At 35.6% G+C, this 22,679-nt stretch overlaps 1 pseudogene; it reads left to right on the forward strand.

Moving 5' to 3' along the window:
• The first annotated feature begins 1,024 nt into the window (after positions 1-1,024).
• LOC143640340 (3',5'-cyclic-AMP phosphodiesterase 4D-like) overlaps positions 1,025-22,679 on the forward strand; it is an 81,660-nt pseudogene continuing 60,005 nt past the window's right edge.

Consider the following 22,679-nt stretch of genomic DNA (forward strand, 5'->3'; position numbering starts at 1 on the left):
GCTTCAAGTGAGTTATGAACTCCCTTTTTTACCCCAAGTACAGATTGCAGAATCACATGGGTTACACATCCACATTTTTACATAATACCATAATAGTAACTGTTGTATTCTGCTACCTTTCCTATCCTCTACTATCCCCCCTCCCCTCCCCTCCCCTCTCATCCCATGAGTTTTATAATTTAAAAAAAATATGTGTATGTATGGTTCTTTTTCCCTCCAACTCTAAAAATCGATATTATTAAACACAGCCCCAATCATTCATTCAAACCACTTAGGTGTTGTTTCATTCTTCTGTTCTGTGGGGCTGAGTTTTGAACTTGGGGCCTCATACAAACTAGGCTGAGCTCTACCACTGAGCTACACTCTCAGCCCATTAAAGGGCAATTTTTGAAGTGCTGTTACAGGCCTGTGGCCTGCCATGTGGAAATGGACAGCCAGTTCAGTCCTTTTAATGTTGCTAGAAACAATTCCAGTAAAACACAGTGTAGCAAGCAAAACTTTACCAAAGAGACTGAGAAGTGAGGACACTGTACAGCCTAGGAACTGTGTGGAACTCCTGCAGAGAGGATGGTATGGTACTCACAGAGTTGAAGTTTTTAAGGAAATATTGTCCATAAGTTTTTGTCTCAGTTTCCTGCCCCCTTAATTGGTCATACTACCTTTTGAAAAGTCTCCACCAAGTTTACTTTTAGTGTCTTGCTGCTTTGGCTATCAGGGTGAGTGGAGGTTGTGACATAGTTTCGGTGATAAGAGAGGGGACTGGAGACATGGCTCCAAGAGATAATGATGACATGGTCCAGAAGCTCTTGCTTTTTCCTAAAAAGGTGTCATTTGTTAAGGCTGGGGGAGATTTTGACATACCAAGTCTCTATGTCCAGGTTTCTATCCTTTCAGAAAATGCTCCCTGGGCTTTTTAGTTACACTTGTCATTGTCATTTCACCCGACTCACCTCTACCTAACAATGCCTTGTGAAGCTCTAAGAATATTCTGAGTCTCCATCTTCAGAAAGCTCACCGTCTAGGAATGGAGATCAGATGGTAAACATACTCAATTCACTGTAAATTCTGTCATTACGAATGGAGAAGTGTCTTGAGATCATAGAGAAGAGCATCTCATGAATTTCTGAGACATCAAGCTTAGGATAAAGTCTGAGTCCTTAAGGAGGAGCAACCGTTAGGCAGGAAAAAGCAGATGCCAGGCAGGGCTAGCCTGGCCTAGGATATGCTGCTCCAATGAGTGCAGAATACACTTGACACGGAGGGTTGCCAGTTGAGGTTGTAAAGATAAGTAATTGCAACTGAGAGCAAACAGTGAAGACTTGTAGTCTAGTAAAGAAGTTTGGGCTTCAACTTAAAGGTAATAGTGAATTACTGAATGGTTTTAAACAAAAGAAGGGTGTGGTCAGATTTGCATTTTAAGAAGAGTCACACTTGGTACAGATTGGAAGATGGGTTCAGGAGACCAAGAGAAACGCTCTTATAATAATGTAGGTGAGAGTTGAATACTGGATTTAAAATGCCTGTAATAAATCAGGAATGGAAGCATAGGGGATATAATGGAAATTAGTGGCTGGATATGTATATTGGGTAGGGAAAGAAGCTCAGGTTTGGAGGAATAATGATAATCGGACTATAACTGGCACTTGTTGAGTTGAACTCAAACGTTTAGTAAATTTCTATGTATTTGTTCTTTTCAACAAATAATTCTGATTCTGCAATAGAAGAGCTGTTTTTAAATAATTGTTTCTTTTTAGCTGAAACTGAGTTTAGAATGATCTGTCTTTTGTGTCTGATCTGAAGTTAGAAAATCAGAATGTGAAGCCAGTGGGGGTGTGTAGGGGTGTGTTTGTGTGTGTGTGTGTGTGCACGTTTCTTATTTATATTTACTTTTATTTATTTTAACGTTATCTTTTTTCACAAGCAGAAAGCAACTATAAATTTTCCCATGCTAAATTCCTAAATTAAAGCCAAATGTTTTGGTAAAATATCAACATGTTAGTGTTTACCACGACATAATTCCTTTTCTTTCATTCACAGTTTTGATGTGGACAATGGCACATCTGCGGGACGGAGTCCCTTGGATCCCATGACCAGCCCAGGGTCTGGGCTAATTCTCCAAGCAAATTTTGTCCACAGTCAACGCTGGGAGTCCTTCCTGTATCGATCCGACAGCGATTATGACCTCTCTCCAAAGACTATGTCCCGGAACTCCTCCATTGCCAGTGATATGTGAGTACAGGAAGGGGCAGAAATGAAGAAATCAACCCAATTTATTTCCACAGTTGATGATGTAATAATATCAAAGAGTTTGTTCAACTGCATCACTCTTCTCTAAAACAGGAAAATGAGTAAAATCATGCAAACTGAAAATGAATGGTAGATTCAAGTTGAGTATGAGTAAAATCATGCAAACTGAAAATGAATGGTAGATTCAAGTTGAGTACTCTGTCATTCTTGATAAGACACATTTATTTTCCCAGAAAAACATTGGGAAAAGTGAGAATTGCATTTTTAATACACACTTACATTTAAACATCAGCTTTATATTTATGTAGGACCTTGGTTTTAGCTGCCCTGCCACAATGAGTACTTTCTAATATTTTGAAAGACTTTAAAATCAGAAAATCCCTGTGAATGAATCTCAAGTGATGTATATATAAAGGCTCACACTGGTTTGTCAGATCACTTTAGAGATGTTTTGGAGATGTGGCTTAAATTAAACCAATTTTTAAAGATGAATCACTAGAGGAAAGCCCATAAAACATTAGACAGACTCGAATATCACTGAAGACGTGGCACACAATGGAAAATACTATAAACTGCAGATCTTATACTATTTTCAGTTCATTTTTGTAGCACATTCCATTCTTGTTTTTATGTACTATTTATGTGCTACATTCTGCATTGTCATATTTGGTAGCTTACTCTATGTATAGGACTGATCTCCACTTTCCTCTTCTGGATCTCGATTTCTGTCCAGGTACACTCACCATCTTCTCAAAACATAATCTCAAAAACTCCTAATGGGTTATAATTTATCTTATAGGAATTAGACTCTATGAGACCCCTAAGGGCCTGTGTTATTCTTGGTATCCTAATAGATCATCCAAGTATTACAGGTGGTCTAAGTGAAATTCTAGAAATTAAGTTGTGTTCTACTCTTCATTATAACCTCCAGTTATCATTGGTGTTTACTTTTAGTTATTAGTTTTTAGCATTTGCATTATTGTTGTTCACTCTTTATTTCCAAACAACTTTCTTTTCTCATTGGCCCTATCTCTGTGCTATTCTTATCCCACTTTCATAGGTTTGAAATTCAGGATAACTGTCTATTCATTTACCAATAATGAAAACACTTCTTGAGACTTCTGGCATATTTAAAGTTCCTATTCTGGAGTGGGGAGTGGAGGTCTGGAATTTTAGTTCATTGTTATAAAATTGGAGCATAGCATCCTTGAGGTATTTACAAATCACTACAAAAGCATGGAAAAGAGAAGGGGGATTTTATGCCCAAGGGAACAGTGCAGAAAACAACAGACAGGGAACAATATTTGCAAAATATGAGGCATGGAAAATGACTAAATTAAGGAGTGACAGTCTGCTTGGTGTAGGGAGCAAAATGTGGTAAGAGAGAAAGATTCAAATGCAGTATATGGAGAGCCAAGAGCCAAGGAGGTTCTTAGCTCAGGTTTGCCCTGATTATATTCTTGTTTCCATGCATTCCAATCACTCTATTGTGGAATCTTGGCACAGTAAAGTAGTCACAGGGAAGTGATTTGTGTCACAATTCATAGAAACAAAGCAGAGTAAATTTGATGAAGACCTAGATCAAGGAAATGGCAGTGGAGAAAAGAGATTGGACCAGATGCAAGAGGGACAAGGTTTATAGAAGTTTGTGCATGTGTGTGTGTGTGTGTGTGTGTGTGTGTGTGTGTGTGTGTTGGGGAGTAGCCACCTGGGGAAGGAGAATCAAAGGGATTGCTAAAGTTTTTACCCTGAATGAGTAAAATGATGATGTTGATGTGAGGAACAAAGAACAGAGAGTAGACAACATGATGGCAGGTAATAAGTAATAGATTTGGCCTTTATGGGATGAAGATAGGGGAACGAGACAACCATTAGGCCCAAGGACAAAGAGCAGAAATAGTAGTCCACAGGACCAAGAGAACTTAGAAGAACCAGTTACGACCTCTGATTACTAGGTCTTTGGATATTAGTTGAGTGAAGCATTCTTAGTCAGGTAATGGAATTAAAAACCCACTATGTTGAGGAGTGAACTGAAAGTTGAGATCTGAGCAAGTACATGTATCTTTTGAGAAGGTTAATGAGGGAGACAATAAGATTGCTTGAGGAATAATTAATTTTAAGGGGAACTGTTTCTTGTTTTTTTTTAATTTGGGACACTTGAGATAAATGAAAATGAGATTAAAATTCAAGGAAAAAAGAGGTTAAAAAGTGGAGTTGTCATTGCTGAAAAAATATGATTCTGAGTTCAAGTAAAGAGATTATCTCTGGAAAAGTAATAGAGACAAGAACTGTATTCTTTAGGAAGAACAAAAAAAGAACCAAGTGAAAGGGGAAAACATAAATCTAGAGATGAATGAGTAGAATGTTTAGAGAATTAATGGCTAATGATCTCTACTTCTGCAATCATAGAAGGTATAACCATTAAAAACCAAAGAAGAGAGGGATAAGGAACACATAAGAAAATCACCATGAAGATCAAAAAGAATAACAGAATTAAGATGACCAGAGGAACACTGAACATCCCCATAGATCACAATAATGATTTTGAATGGAAGCCATCTAATCTAACTTTATCAAATGCAAGACAATTTTGGAAAAAACTCACAGTGAATTAGTGGACTTTATGTAGTTATGTGTTCTTTTCCAAGTAAATAAGGATTAAGTATATACACACATTTTATAAAAGGCCTATAACATTTCATATTTAAATAGGACCTTTATTTTCAAAGCCCACTGAAAGGGATGACCTGGTCTTATACTGGACCAATACAAGAGTTTCTTTATTAGCCTAGCCTCATTGTAGGAGTGACTGGTTTAATCAGGCCATGATGCAATTCTGTATTACAGAAAAATAACATCTTGAATGTGCTCAGTTTTCCCATTCCCTTTGTATATTTACATATAAGATTTTCCTTTAACACTCACTGACACACAGAGCACATTCTTTCTACCAAGGATATGGAGTTTCTGTGGGAAGAAAGAGAAGGAGAATAAATAATTACCAATTCAGTATAAATCTGATACATCCCAGGTCATCTACACATAAAGGATAGGCCTTCTCTTTACTGGACTCTCCTGTAGCTATATGTAAGCTTGTTTCCTTACCTTATCTCATTCGGAATTCTGTGAAGATTGTCCAACAACCATAATTCAACTGTGCTTGATGATTTTATATTTATTAGCCTAGTTGAGCTTTCTACTGAGAAAATTCCTGAGAAATTTCAGGCACAAACAGTACCAGGGGAAGTTTGTGATTATGTATTTGAATGAAATGCTTTAGGAAACCTTTAAATGTTCAGTAATTTGGAATGTAATTGTTTAATTTATTGAAAGAGTGAGGAGGAAAATAATCACTTCCCAGTAGACTGGATTTTGTGACTTTGTCTTCTATAAACAATTCTACAAAACAGTTGAGGCATGTGGAGAGAAAAGGCCAATAATATTAGTAATGATAATCATAACTCACATTTCATGTTCTTTCCTTAGCTTTCCCAGATATTTTCATACCAGCTGTATCATCTGAGGTACTCACAGTTCTTTCAATGGGGGCATTATTATGCCACTTGCAGGCAAGAGATCCAAAGTCCAGTGATTTTAATCTTGCTTAAGAACACAATACATATTATTATCAGTTCTAAAAGAATATATTTTGATACTACCATTGGGAACAAAGTGCTGTGAACTACTATATAAAAACCAAATTAATTTGGCCAAATGAACCACTTAGTGCTGTGAAATTTTGGTCAAGCTCAAAGTAGTCAGAGAGGTTATAAGACAAAAATGCAACCCACTCAGCAAACATATACAAGTCTGTTAGATTTAGGATCTTAAGGAATCACTTGTTTAAAGTGGAAGAGAAGTTCCTGGGAGCTTCTACTCTCAGACTACCACACAGTTTGTTAAATGCAGATGACACAGTAGCAACTTAATTTTTAATAAAATAAGGAGAAAATCTTAAGTATTAACCTGAGTAAAAAAAATAATATATAAAAAGCAAATTTGAACTACTCTTAATAGTTTCAAAATGATTTTATAACAGCAGAAAATAGATTTAAAAAAACTTGCCTCAGTGATGTTATGAAGAAACATGATGGAAATTTTAGAGTAAACAGATAATTATGTGTTTTTTTCTCATAAATTTCTTCAAAATATTTTTAAAACTATCTTTCAAATAACAGTTACCTCTATTGTTGCCCATCATCCAATAATATAGTGTTTCTGTATGTGAAAACATGTGAAGATATGATAGATTGTGAGGATTAAAGGATAATTAACAGTGCTAAGACAAATAGCATTTAGTCATAAAGCAAATACTTTATTGAATATCAGCTGCTTGTCAAATAAGTAAAAAAATAAATCGATTCACCTGAGTAACTGATCCTTATCCCTATCACCTGCTGAATAAACACTAACACACAGAATGCAAAGGTGACCCAGAGGGCCCTTGACTCATGCTTACGTGCTTTACCTACACACAGAATATGGGGTGAGGTGAATGTGGAAGGGGTGCTAAGAAGGAGGTGAGTGGACTTAGTATACCAAAAAAACTGGGCACACTTGGTAGTCTAGCTAACTTGTCCCTATATACCTATAAATCTCCAGACCTCACTGTGCACTGCCCCATGTGGGCATGCTCTTACCTAATGGGCACTATCCCCTGCCATATCTCAGAATGCCACCCTGTCCTTAGCAGTTAAAAGGTGCCCCACGATCCCCAGTTTCAAGTACAGATTTTAGGTTCCAGTCCTTCATTCCCACTACCTGGGCTACTGAAAAGAAGGGTGCTGCTAGTCTTGAACTTGCAAAAGGCAGAAGGACAGCCTATTGTCAATTCATATTGACAGTTTACATGATTTTTCATTGATCCTACTAGGGTATCTCCAAAACTAAAAATAAGAAGACATGGTTAGTCTTACTAGATGTATGTAAAAAGTTTCTTCTAACAGTCCTAGCTAGTTTTTTATCTTATTATATGAATAAACATTTCAAAAGCAAACTGATTTGCCACTTGAAAGCCATTTTTCATTAAATAAATACAAAATGGTATCATGGGTAAATCATCTTTCCCCAGTTCCTGAGTCTTCCCAACTGAGGTGGGTAGGAATAAAGGGTTTCCTAAATATTCTCTGGGGTAACCAGAGGGAACTCACAAAGGCAAAAGGGATATTTGAAATATTCAAGGGAAACAGAAACATCCATCAATCACCTAGAAAGCAAATAATGTCAGTTTAGATCATGACATTCCTTTCTGTTACCTCATATGTTTACAAAACTGTATTTTCAATGGTTGCTAGATAAAAAGCAGGTACTGAGCAAAAATAGATGTGGAACCAGATATGAGAAAGGCAGAACCCAATCTCATTTCAAAGTGATAAGATGCATAGTGCTCAATAGGTGCTACATTGTTGAGATAACACCTCATTTAATTGTTTGGACTGAACTACTTAATAATCCTGACTGTTATTTGTTTGGGCCAATGGAGTGTTATAAAAAAATTACTGAGTTGTTAAGGATGCCATGGACTAAGAAAGTTGGAGAACCTCTGCATCAGGTTGTTGTTTCATGTCCTTAGGACTGGAACTAAACAAAATCTCTGTGTGAAGAGAAATTTTGTTAAAAAAGAAAAAAAAACATGTTAAAAGTCATGAATTTTTTGACAAGTTCTAGAGTAAAGAGTATATCCTGTTCTTAATTCTGTTAGGATCCCAGGTAGCCAAAATCTTTTATTATTTGATAATAATCAAAGTAGCCTGCTCTTTTTCTTCATTCCTGCCAGTGGCCACTGTTGTCATTGTCATTGTGGAGTGCTGATGCGCAGGCTACCACCAGCTCCTAGATCTCAAGAAGTCTACTGACACAGTATTCTAAGATCATTGGCTACCAGGTACCTGCTTAATATCAACCATCTTTTTTCCTTTTACTCTTTTTTATTACTATTATTCTGCAAAACTATTCTTTATTCAGTCACTAAGGTCATTTTATTGTGAATCAAAAAATAAAAAATAGAAGTGGAATAAGCTTAGTGGTAGAGTGCTTGCCTCTCTTGCCCAGGCCCTAGTTTCTATCCCCAGTAGAGAATCAAACATTCCAGGAGTTCCATGAATGGTAAAATACATTTTAAACATTTTTTTAAAATTTTTGAACTGAGAAAATAAAAATACCAGCTAAGCATAGTAACACAGAACTATCAATCCAACTACTTAGGGGGCTGAGGCAGGAGAATCAAAAGTTTGAGGCCAGTGTCAGCAACTTAGCAAGACCCTGTCTGAAAATAAAAATAAAAAGGATTGGGCATATAACTCAATGGAGGAGCCTTGAGGTCAGTTCTCAGTACCAACAATATAAAAATTAAGAAAAAAAAACCCTGAATACATATTTTTAATTTTTATTCTTGTGTTTTAAAAATATCACAAAAAGGAGATCGGAATGTTTTGACATTTTGAATGGATAGGTTTTAAGTGCCACAGGATAAAATTAAAGTGCTGATTTTTTTGGACAGACAAAGCATAGATTGGTTTAAGAAGAAAACAGTGGCCCATAAAGTATTGGCAGAACATTCCTGGAGTCTAGAAATATTTATATCTGTGGGGCTTCAGAATAGACTAAATCCACATGAGCACCCAGAAGGTATCATGGTCAAAACAAAGCAGTATTTTAAAGCCTGAGTTAAATGTAGTTATACTACATATTTCCATGATCTATTAAAATGTCAAAAACAAACAAACAAACAAACAAACAAAAAACCTGGAATACTGACTTAGGGTTGCTAAATTTGTACTTTGTCAGACAAAGGATACTAACAAGAAAATTCCCACTGATACACACCATCATTTTTTAAAAAGGCATTTTCACTTCAATAAAAAAGAAAATGCATAATCTCATAATAAAAGTATTTTCCAAAGAAGTGTGTTTGGCTTTTTTAACAATTCACTTCATGGCCCATATTTAATCTCACTTTGAAAAGAACCAATGAACATTTTGTTAGGTAAGTCCCAGATCTCAGAATGGCATTTGGAAACTACTGACCCCTACCACTTGCCAATGGCATGACTGTGATGAGTTACTTAAGTTCTCAGAGCCCGGTTCCTTGCCTTGGTGTTGGAATATGAGTACCCCGTAATGCAGAATCCTTGAAATTAGATATTGCCCATTAGTGGAGATCCATGCCTGATTCATAGTAGGTTTGTATCAAACATGATGCTCTCTGCTCTATTTGATCAGACCATTCCTTTTAATCTGCTAAAATCTAGCACATACTGTCCTTTAAAACAGTTGCATGCACTCCCATAAATCTTCCTCCTAGGAACCCGTGCTGGAGAAGAATCAAGAGGGCAGGGCCTCTGACATTAGAAATGGGCCTGTCAAATAAGATCAACAGTGAAATAAGAGCCTGTTCCTAGAACACAAGTGAGGTGAAAGTCCTTCTCTGTGAACTCAACCCTTTCCACCTTCCTTCTTCCACTCTGTGGAAATAAGACTCAGCCTAGTACTGAAAACAGTTGATGGTCATTTGTGACATCAGCACTCCTGGAAAATACCCCTATTACACTATTTTGTTTTCTTTGTTTGTTTATATGTGGTGCTGAGAATCCAGCCCAGTGCCTTACACAGGTTAGGCAAGCGCTCCACCACTAAGCCACAACCCCAGGCCTTATTGCACTGGTTTTTATCAAAGAAAATAATTCAATGTACTTAATGAACATGTTTACAAGCATGTGTTAAGCACTTTTTAAATTACTCAAATCAGAAAATTTTTGATAGATAATTTTAAACACAGATTATCTTTTGTACTGTCATATGACTTAACAAATTGGAAGTCATTTATTGGCCTCATGTATTTTCTTTTAAGTTTTTTTTTCTTGTAGCACATAAAGAGATTCCATTGCAGATGAGAGAATTTTTTGCTTATGATGCATAATACCTCTAATTCCATTTGCTATATCATCAGTGCATAATCTTAACAGGGATGAGCATGCTTGAGTCAAAAATTATGGATCTTTGTTTTAAGAACTTTTTTGATCAATGATCAGTTCTAGGTCTTAATCTGTTGCTGTTGTTGTTTTAGTTTTTAATTGACAAATAATATGTGTCTGTATGTGTGGTGTGTGTGTGTGTGTGTGTGTGTGTATGTGTGATGTAGAATATAATGTTTTAATATTTTATACATTATGGAATTATTAAATCAAGCTCATAATATGTCCATCAATTCACTTATACTTTCTGTGATGAGAATGTCTAAAATCTATTCTCATCAATTTACAAATATGCTTGGCATTATTCTTAATTATAGCCTACCTTATAAATGTCTTAAATAAATTCCTCCTAACTCTATATTTGTACCCTTCAACCAACACCTTCCAACCCCATTTTCCAGCTTCTGGTAACCAACATTCTACTCTCTCCAAGACTTCTTTTTTTTTTTTTAATAGATCAACATTATATGTGCAATAACACCTTATTTGACTTTCTGTTCCTGGCTTATTTAACTAAGCATAATGTACTTTAGGCTCATTTCTGCATCATTGTTTTCAAACTGGCACAATTTCTTTCCTTCTTAAGGGAGAGTGCTATTTCATTGTGTATAGAGACCACATTTTCTTTGTCCACTCATCTGTTGGTTGACACTTAGACTGATTTTGTATTGGCCATTGTGAATACTGCTCTAATAAAACAGTAGTCCAGATACTTTTTGACACATTGATTTCATTTTCTTGGCTTATAAACCCAGAAATGAATCATACGATGGTCCTATTTTTAATTTTGGTGAACCTCCATGGTACCTTCCAGAATTGCCACACGAATTCACATTCCCACCAACACTGTACAATGTTTTGTTCCACATCTTTGTCAACATTTTTTATCTTTGGCTTTTTTGATTAAAACTAATTCATGGGTGAGACATGATAGCTCATTTTGATTTAAATCTGCATTTCCCTGATGATTACTTATGTTAAGCACCTTTTCATATATTTATTTGGCCATTGGTATGTCTTATTCTAAGAAATGTTTACTCAGTTCTTGTGTTCATTTTTTAATGGGTTATTTGCTTTCTCACTATTAAGTGATTTGTTAATTATTAAAATGTTAATAAATTTTAAGCAGGTGGTTACAAGATTAGCTGGGCACAGTGGCACATACCTGTAATCCCAGTGGCTTGGGAGGCTGAGGAAGGAGGATCATGAGTTGAAAGCCCTTGTCAGCAACTAAAAAAATTAGCAAGAACTTGCTTCAAAATAAAAAGGGTTGGGGATATGGGCTGTGGATCAGTGTTTATGTCCCTTTAGGTTCAATTCCTGGTACCAAAAGGAAAAAAGAAGAAGAAAGAAATTTAGAATTCTAAACATCTAAGATTATAGTATTTTCTAAAGTGATTTAAAAAAAATTGTAGTTGTAGATGGACAGAATGCCTTTATTTTATTTATTCTTATGTGATGCTGAGGATCGAACCCAGTACCTCACACATGCTAGGCAAGTGCTCTGCCACTGAGCTACAGCCCCAGCCCCTAAACTGATATTTTTAATCCAGTAAAATATCAATTAGAATGTAATGTTTACAGGTGCTCTCTGAAGGGTTTTCTCATTGATTAAAATAGGCAAAATGATATAGTAAATTCTCTTAAGGCTAGTAAAGATGAAAGTGTTTTTTGTTTTGTTTTTAATTTTTTTATTTTTTAATAAGTTATACATGACAGTAGAATACATTTGTCCACTTTGATATGATATATATAGATGGGATATAATTTCTCATTTTTCTGAAAGTACATGGGTAGAATCACATTGGTCATGTAGTCACATATATGCATAAAGCAATAATGTCTGTTTCGTTCTACTGTCCTTCCTTTCCCCATCTCCCCTCCCTTCTCCCCTTTCACTTCCGTCTGCTAATCTAAGGTAACTCTATTCTCTAGTGCTCTGCCCCCTTATTGTCAATTAACATCCACATATTAGAGAATATGTGTTTTGTTTTGGAGGGATTGGCTTATTTTCCTTACCATATTCTCCAACTCTATCCATTTACTGGCAAATGCCATAATTTCATTCTTTTTTTAAAGCTGAGTAATATTCCATTGAAAAAATATATACATATATACAATAATACCTTATTTGACTTTCTGTTCCTGGATATATATATATCCCATTTTCTTTTCCCATTCATCTATTGAAGGACACCTAGTTTGGTTCCATAGTTTAGCTATTGTGAATTGAGCCGCTATCAACATTGATGTGGCTGCATTACTGTACTATGCTGATTTTAAGTCTTTTGGGTATAAACTGAGGAATGGGGTAGCTGGGTCAAATGGTGGTTTCATTCTAAGTTTTTTTTGAGGAATCTCTTACTGTTTTCCATAGTGGTTATATCAATTTGTTTTCCTCCCAATGGTACTTTTCCCCATCATTTGAATTACAGAAAGCAAAGAATTAAAAGTTTTAAAAGAATTTTCTTTTAAAAGAAAATTTCCTTAGGATTACATATACACATATATACAAAATATGCATATATAAATTTACTTGTAGATATTTACATTAGAATGTTTTGTTATCTGTACACTATCCTCAAAGGTCTTTGTTACATATGACTAATTTGTTCTTATCATACCCCAATTATGCACATATGTTATTGGATTATCAGCCAAAACTTTATACCTGGATGGAAAAAAAAATTATTATTTTATTTTAGGGTTGTAGGACATGAAAATCATTAGGTAGACTAAGCTTGTTTTGCTTTATTAGTCATTGATAATATGTTGTTTGATTAGCTTGATTTTGTTATTTTGATATTATTTTTTGCATTCATGTATAATCCTTCTATTTGTTGTCTTTTGATATTGTCTCATGACACACAAAAGATATATTAAAGATTAAGCATTGTTTTGGATGAGGTTTAGGCATTGATAAATGTGTTCTAGCTGGAGAATTACATAGCACATGACACAGATTTGGATCCTGGCCCCAAAGTCACATGACACAGATTTGGATCCTGGCCCTATAACTTCATAGACATGTGATTTTGTTTCTTTCTTAGGCCTCTGTCTTGTCACCTATGAAAAAAAAATTAATAGATTATCATTGTAACATGTTTTGCATATAGTAAAAACTCAATAGATATTAGCTATCACTGTTGTTTATGATAACTAATTTTTATAATTATTACCACTACTATTTATACTTTTATTGAATATTTATACTCTGAATTCTTAAAAGCAGAATGGTGAAATTGTTTTAAGAAATAAAAAATAAGATATTATAAAGGCTCCTAGTGCTGAAGCCAAAAGAAGAAAGGTGTCCCTGAGTTTCACAATTTGAAATAGATTTATATATATATATATTTCAAAGATATATATATATATATATATATATATATATATATATATATATATATATATATACATATATAAAATTCCAGGTGCTGGTTTTAGTTAAACTTATTGTTTTGTGATGGCAGTGTACTTTTCTATATTTAATACTATACTTGAATAGTTTATGGATCTCAACAAGGCTTCCATATGAAGGTTTGCTTTTAGATATCTCTCTCTCTCTCTCTCTCTCTCTCTCTCTCTCTCTCTCATGAATTGAACCCATTGGTTTAACTACTGAGCAGATTCCCAGTCCTTTTTTTTTCTGAGACAAGGTTTATACTATATTGCTTAGGACCTTTCTAATTTGTTGAGGCTGGCCTCAAACTTGCAATCCTCCTGCCTCAGCTTCCCAAGTCACTGGAATTACAGGAAGTCACCTCCCACCTGGCTTTTCTCTTTCTCTCTCTCTGTTTCAGCTTCTTGTCTGTGTTTCTAACTTCTTGTTATGGAAAGAACAAGAAATAGGGAAAGGATGGCAAAGACATAAAGAATGGGAGTTTTTAACTCTTGTCATTCCTGTTTTGAAAACAAGAGTCAACAGTTGAGCCTCTGCCTCTGGTAGCCCTGAGTCAGGACCTAGCAAGGCCTCTCTTTGAGAGCAGAGGTGGGGCAGGTGTAGGCAAGCCTACCCATGGCAGCCAGCTCAGTGATGAAGCATGTGGCACATCCTTCCACATCACAACACTAAAGGCCATTGTGACACTGCCTCCACAGTGAACTCCAGTGACTTATCATATCTGTTCTGGAAGTCTCTGCACTTGACCTTCGCTGTAACTATTACCTGAGTCCCAATCTTCTTGGTCTCCACATGCGCGCACACGTGTGTGTGTGTGTGTGTGTGTGTGTGTGTGTACATATATATGTATATATATAAAATGTCAAAAAGTAGCTTTCTCCTGAGTACTATCAGCCCTCAATCTAATCCCACCTGTGTCTCATGCAGTTCTGAAAAGAACTTTATCTGAAAGCTAAAATTAGCTTCCCTTTAAAATAGATCTCAGATGATTTAAGCTTGTTGATTTTTTTTTACTTAAAGAAAAGGTGATATTGAATAATTCTCCCTCAATTTTATGACACCAGTAGTTACAATTTCAAGTCTCCAGGCACTACTAACTATGAGTTAAACTTCTTAATTTGTTAGAGGCTCTGTCTTTTCCCATCTCAGAAAACCCCAATTGATTGCATGATATTATACACCCTCCTAACTCTTTTCAGTATTTTAAAAAACTTCCTCGTTGAGAAAGTCGTTCAAGTGCCAATTGCAGAATCACTTTCTTTCAAGGGCTTTTTGTTCATTTTGTTTTGTTTTGTGTCTGGTGGTGCACACTGTAGTCACAGCTGCTCAGGAGGATTGCTTGAGCCCAGGAGTTTGAGACCAGCCTGGATAACATAGCTGTCTCAAAAAAAAAAAAAAAAAAAACCATAAACTCACATGTACTTTAAGCCAATCATATGTAACAAAATTAATCTTCTGTTAATCTTAAGTCCCAAATCTCTTTTAATTATATATGCAAAGTTCAGTACAATTAAATGATACATTTTATATTATATTTATTTTCTTCTATCCACAAATAAAAACATATATTACCTACATCATTATATTTGAAAATAGTCTGGAAAAGGTTATTTTCATGTTGAGTTGAAGACAGAAAAATTTTTAAATTATATATTAGGTATATATCCAAAGACAAATTAAGCCTTACATACTTTTGAAAAGAAATGGATAAAATATCCTTTATAGAAGATGTCTGCCACTGAAATGCTGGGAATCTCATTTATTATTACTAAAATGAGACAAACTTGAAATATTTGGCAGAAAGAATTTCTGGGCAATTTTTAAAAATGACACATCTCCACTAAAATTACAACTGTCTTTCTTTATACTTTGACAGGAAAAGAAAGAAAGTTGGATAAATTATGTTAAATATTGTATATTCTAAATGTACCTTTTACAAAGTTTCAGAATGAAATTGAATAAAAGAAAGAATTAAGTGTTTTAACAAACATGCAATCCTTTTGACTAGTTCAAATCCACTGTGATGCACTTCCAAACTAAAGGACTTATTACCATGGATTAATTTAAGAATGATGATGTGCCTTGATCCATATGACTTAACTCTTAGAAAATTAACTTTATGGTCAGGAAATTATAAAGAATAAAATGAAAGAAAAGACTGTAGCTTGGGACAATGTCTGGATTTCATATTATTTTTGTTCTGGGTATCTGAACTGCCTTCAGTATGGCCACGTGTTGAAGCAAATTGAAAGCTCTTCAATTGCCAAATCAAGGAGACACTTCACATGTAATTTTCTCATTGTGTAATATATTTCCTGTCATGGTATCATGCTTTTTATTTTTTTATACCTTTATTTTATTTATTTATTTTTATGTGGTGTTGAGGAGTGAACTCAGGGCCTCCATGTGCAAGGCGAATGCTCTACTGCTGAGCCAAAATCCCAGCCCAGAATCATGCTTTTTAAATAACACTTTTTCTTATAGAAACCACTGAAGTGTCTTGAATGTATGTAAATCTGTTGAAATAGTCTTTGCCTTTTGAACTTCTAACAAAGAAAAACTAATACACACTAAATTTATTATCTTGTTCACTACTTATAAAAACAATTGGCTTTGAATGGATATGTGTGTGTGTGTGTGTGTGTGTGTGTGTGTGTGTGTGTGTTTGTATATGTCAAATGGTTAAATGCTTAGCTCTGGATCTCATACTCATGCTTTCGGAAAAATTTGGAGCATCTTCAAGTATTTCTCAGTTGCTCTGTAAGAGTTAAGTTACTATTTCAAAGTGAGTACATAGGCGGAATTGCAACCCTAAATTGTGCCTGTCATCAACCCTCAGAGAGCAAGGTCAGAATGATAAACCAATGAAGAAATGCAGTTGTCCAACCCTGAACATCGTTTTGAGTTTTGCCTTGTAGTTTTCACTTTTTTGTTTACTAGATAACTGTTCTGACTATTTTCCTATTTTTCGTACCTTTTGTTGGTCCTTATTTTTAATCTGTCCTATAGGAGTGAGCTAGTGAAATCATAAGGGGCAGGGACAGAGCAAATGTGGCTGTGTATTCTTACCTGTGTGACTTTTGTGTTTAGTTTTTTAACCAGGTTGAGCCTCAGTTTTTCTCATCTGTAAGATGGGAATATACCACTTACCCCGCATTATTGTGTGATAGTTAGTGACATTGTACATAACAGCATTCCCCTTAGTTTTGTATGTTTCAAATTTTCTTTAAAGTTCTTTTACAAAGCCCATAATGTTGTCACTTTTCCTCTCTCAGTAACCATTGATTTGACTCAGGTCCTCTCTTGACACTGCCTACTCTACTTTCAGTTTTGCCCCTTCAAAACTCTCAGTCCCTTATAAATCTGTCATAATGGCTTTAAAGTTCTTAACTAAGTATCAGTTTTCTGAGTCTTTTAAATTTCCTAACTGCATAAGAAAGCAAAAGCCATTGGAATATAAATAATAATTATTATTACTAATTATAGACTACTAAATTTATCGAATTTTAAGCTAAACACATTCTGAATACCTGAACATCGGTCACTTAATCCTCAAATAACATTATGTATGGACTATCATCTCCATTTTACAGATGAAGAGACCAAGAGAAAGAGAAGTTTAATAACTTGCACAGTATATATACCGAGAACATGGCGGGGTCAGAATTCCCAACTCTCACTCCCATCAGAAAGTAAAATCCCAGGCTTTTCTTACATGTACAAGGGCTCAGTGATCTGCAGCCTGGCTCACCACCTGCCACTCTTCTTGCATTTCCTACCCTGCAATGCATTTACTAGAATCGCTCAGCTATGCATTGTAGCTCCTCGAATGTGTCATATTCTTCCTCACTCAGATGATTCCTCTGCCTCTTTGGCTTTGTCTCCTCTTGCCAGCTGCCTCTGGGACACTGCCTTTCTTACTGCTTCAGTACACCGGCCCACTTCACTCTGGGCCATTCTTCTAGGAAAGAGCCTTCCTGGATTTGGCTTCAGAAGACCTTTTTGGACTGACATCCTGGAGCTACCATTTATTTGCTTCTAGACCTTCTGATCTCTTTGAACCTCCATTGCTTCCTCTATAAAATTATGGTAAAACTTGATGTCCAAACTTCATAGCATGTAGGATTCTATTAATAAAAAAATAACAGATGTCCCTTGAAAATGTGGTTCTGGAACCAATGGAAAGGAAAATGACACATGCCTCTTTTGAAGTGCTTTTCCGTCTTTTTCTCCTATTTTTCCACATTTTGACTTTCAAGAGCTCTGTATAATTTGATGGTGACCACAGCAATTAGTCTCTTTGTTATTGGTGATCATGGCGAACATTCTCCCCGTGCTCTTTATGCTGTACCACGTTTCGTAAGCATTGTTTTAGGTCACTCGGGTTATTTTCAGATTGTGAATGAGCAAATAGACAGGTCAGTTGCACTATTTTCAGTGAAAGTAATGTTCAGGAAGCTTTCTGTGCAGAATAACTGCTTACACTTGATTCAAAAGCTTTGGCTCTCTAGATCAAGAAGTAGCCCATGAAGATAGGGACATGCTGCTGTTGAACTATTTATGCTAGGAAATACCAAGAAAGAATTGCAGGCCCAAGTTTCTCACTTTCTTCTAAGTAGAACATTGCACAACTTTTCTTGACTTTCTCTATCCCTCCAAGTCACGTCATGCTGACACCTTGCTTCTATATTGCAGGCCTGGTGTGGCTGAGGTTGCTGTAGCAACAGCACACATGGGGTAACATTCCCCTGTAACTATGGTGGCTGAGACATGAGTCAGTTGAAAAGTTTCACGGGGTTTTTATTAGTATATGATGCAGTTCCATGTCATCTATAGTTCCTGGCTTGTCCAACACTTCCAGAGGATGATGCAGAACACGAAACGCTAATCATCTTCAAATACTTGGGCCAGGGTCCTCTCACAAAAGCTACAGAGGCTGCTGCTTCCTTCCACAGCACCCCTGACTAATAATTATACTAAGAGACAAGAGTAAAGCCCAGGCCCCAGCACTGGAATTGTTTCCACCATAGTGTACCCTGTTAGCCCCCAAAGGCAACAGTGACATTGATGGATGATGGAGTCACTCTTTTCACCTAGGTAGCTGGATAATGGTTCAAAATCCAAGAGGATGCATTTTCAATCCAGTGCCTGAGAAGAACATGTGCTGAAGAATAAGGATGAAATTATTGTAATTCTCTATGGGGATTTATGAAACTTAACATTTGAACTTAGCATGGAATATTGATTAAAACTAGTCGTAGAGTTGTTGATGACTTCTAACATGGAATTTGGTTTATTTTTCAGACATGGAGATGACTTGATTGTGACTCCTTTTGCTCAGGTAAGCATACTTCGGTAAGCAGGCCGACTTCTTACAGATCTGGAAATTGGTTTGGGAGGATTTGTTCTGTTGCTCGATTTAGTTTTAAAGTAAATGAAATTATAAATGCAAATTGTGTGGTTCATCCAAGTAACTCATAGGCAACGCTAGAAAATGTGACTTTGGCCCTAGAGATCTGTTTTCTTTAAATTGTGGTAGACCCAAAGATTGTCTTTGCTTCAAATAACAAATTACCCTAGAGATAGAGAACATAAATAGGCCCATATTTCTTAACTGATACAGGCATTAGAAGCAGAAGGCTTTATTGTGGATTAAATTACATTTAATAAAATGAGGTACATGATCATTGCTTGAAATTCAATCATACAGTTCAACCTGATACCTTATTTACTCCTTTATACATGTGTCATTGGCACAAAGAGTTAGCACAGTGATCTGTGTTTGTTTACAGCATACAAATCATGAAAATACTTTAATCACATGACATAGGTGCAAGAAGGTGATGAGATGATTTGAAGTGTTCTGGAGTGATTCTCAACCCTAGATGCAAGCTAGACTCCCCTAGATAACTCATCCCCATGCCCAGGCTGCATGCCTGTGGATTTCAAATAATCTGGAGATCCAAGAATTTGTATTTTTTCAAAGGCCACAGTATTTTTACTGTGTGTAAGAGAAGTTGATAGCCCCTGATGTAGATAACTAAGGACAGAATTGTTTGAAACTTATTTAAACTGGGTCATGAAGCAGATTTAAAATCAATACTGACTGAGAAGAAATGTTTAAATGTTGAAATACAAGCAGTGCTGAGAAGTTATACAAATTGTAACTACAGGTAGGTCAGAAATAGAAGTAGCACCTTGAGCAACTCATTTAACTTTTCTGAATGACTTTGAGGAAGTCACTGAACTTTTCCAAGTCTTACTTCCTCCTCTTTTAAATTATAATTGCAGGAGTACCCACCTCATAAGATGTTAAAAGATTAAAATAATACTGGTCATGCAAAATATTCACAAGAATCCTAAAAATTTTAATGTTTATTAAATTTTAATTGAAACTGGTTTAATTGTATAGAGATGAAATTGCTCTTTTCTTCCTAAATGTCATCTTAGGTATAATTTTTTTAAATGAATAATAATAATGTTGGAACAATGTGATTTTGCAGTTTTAAGTTTTTAAAAATTTATAAAATAATTTAGACCACAATTGTAATTAGTTCATAAATAAAATGTCTAATGGTGATTTAAAAAATTAATGCAGGTGGGCTGGGGTCATATCTCAGTGGTAGAGCACTTGCCCGGCATATGTGAGGCACTGGTTCGATTCTCAGCACCACACATAAATAAATATAATAAAGGTCCATTGACAACTAAAAAATAATAATGCAGGCAATTAAGAACAGATGATGATCACCATCCATTCCATATGCTCAAGTCCTTTTGCTGGAGATCACGAATTCTTTATAGTGCTTGTATTTCTGTTTCAAAAAAATTTACACTCTTACATTTTAATCATATTTGTGATAGCAAACTTTTAATGAAACAGTTTGTAATTAACTCCTATTGAGAATTTATAATTTTATAACTAAGAGCTGAGAGCTAGATGAAAAGGCAAAATAAGGTAAAACAATATAAACAACCATCACTAAATGTAGAACCAATCATCCCATCATGAGTTTACTCAGGGAGCTAGCTAAAACTAAAATCTCTAGATATTATTGTAAGAAAAATAAATCTAAGCATGTTGTAAAAAATGGAAAAAAATCTGTATGTAATATTCTGGCTTCTTACTTCAAGTAATATTTACTAAACTCTAACAAATTAATAAATTTAACTTGGCTCCTGCCTTTAGTTAAATTCTAAAGAAGTCTAGCCTTTTACATGATTAGACATCTATAGTGTACCTATAATCTCCAAAACAACTACTCAAATTTCTCTATATTGGGACGTTTATACATATTTTATATACAAAACATCATTTAGCCATAAATGTTAGTTTACAACGATTAATACCCTTGAAACTGGAACTTTGAATATAAACTAATTCTTTGTAATATTCAGATATATCTGATGCCTAAAAGTAATCTGAAATATACTTAAGGAGATTTTACTTATCATCAACTGAGGGACTCATTCACCTTGCTGAAGGTGGTCGTTGCCCCAGGGGCTGTGAATTCTTTTTAAGTGGCTTCACCACAGTTTTCATAAATGGATTTTTCCTGGGTATTAGATCTGGGAAGCTGTACTAAAATATGAGAAAGAAAAGGCTTTTTAATACTGAGCAGTTTTAGCACTGATGGGGTATCATTGCAGAAGCAGGTAAGACTAAAAGCCCAGTTGGGTCCACCTGGCATATTTTGTTGACTTAATTGTCCTCTCCTCAGAAAAAGAGTGTGTAATACAGGGCAGAGCACTTACCACTTAATGTTAAATATTATAATTCCAAAAATGGAATATATTTATATTCCTTGAAGTTATGCCAACATTATTTGTTCTGCTATACCATAACTGATTTTAGCCAACATGCACAGGAAAATGTCTTATCAAGTAGGCCACAGAATCATACCCTCTTCCTACTATGTTTTGGATTCATAATTTTACACTAAATTTTGGTGAGAATTTGCAGGGAGGCCTGAGGTTGTGGCTCCATGGTGGAGCACTCGCCTAGCATGGGTAAGGCACTGGATTTGATCCTCAGAACCACATAAAGATAAAAAAATAAAGGTATTGTGTCCATCTATAACTAAAGACTATTAAAAATAAAATAAAATTTGCAGGGAGAGCCACATTGCTCTCAAAATGTTTCTGCATACAAACTTTAGAAAAATTAATATAAGCAAAAGGAAGAAAATTTCCCACAATTCACCATCCCCAAACAACTACTGCTCACATTTTTTTTCTTACTTACTATCCATTTAGGTTTGTTTTTTCTGGGTGTTACGACTTTCCTTATGATCTTAAAAACAGGCCATGATTGTCCAAAATGGTCAAGGACCTTCCTCCAACTCATCTTTGTCTTCTTGAAAACCCATTTCTTTAGGCCTGAGTGCAGCCCCAAAACATGAAAGGATCCTGCCCTATTATTTCTAAATTATGGCCTTTTGGGTTTTGAGAAGAATTAAATACTGAATTACAAGAGAATTTAGGAAGTCACCAAAAGATATATCCCATTTTGTTGGATGGAGCTGAACCTAGAACATCTTGGTTAGGCCTAATTTTCAAGAAGGATCTTACAAATCCCTCTATGTTTTATTCTAATGTGAAGAACACTGTTAGAGTAAAGTTTTTGCTAGGGGTCAGCCTGAACTATCTTCTGCCTCTGGTGGCTTAGACTTTTCCATATAATTTCTGAATCTCTCTGAGCCCCAGAAAAAGTTCTAACTTTAATTAGTTTGTATACATCAATCTCAAAACTGAAATTCTGTTTTGGGATCTGCCCTTTTCCTCCCAAAAGAATAACAACTTGGCCAGAGTTCCTGGGGGCCCAAGAGCACCAAGGAGGCACAACACTGCTGAATACTGGAGTCAGCGGTCTCTGGCCTCGAGTCCCACTGTTTGCAATTATGACAACCTAAGACTCTAAGTCTCCTGGAATTCTCATCTGAAAGTCTGTAATATTGAAAGAAGTGGAATCTTTAATGAAGCAAAAGACAGGAAACCCCCACCCAAACATTATCCTGACTCCCTGGGGAGTGCCTCACATCAGTCAGTCTAGAGAGACA

This window comes from Callospermophilus lateralis, unplaced genomic scaffold (assembly GCF_048772815.1).
Source record: "Callospermophilus lateralis isolate mCalLat2 unplaced genomic scaffold, mCalLat2.hap1 Scaffold_183, whole genome shotgun sequence".
Classification (NCBI taxonomy): Eukaryota; Metazoa; Chordata; class Mammalia; order Rodentia; family Sciuridae; genus Callospermophilus; species Callospermophilus lateralis.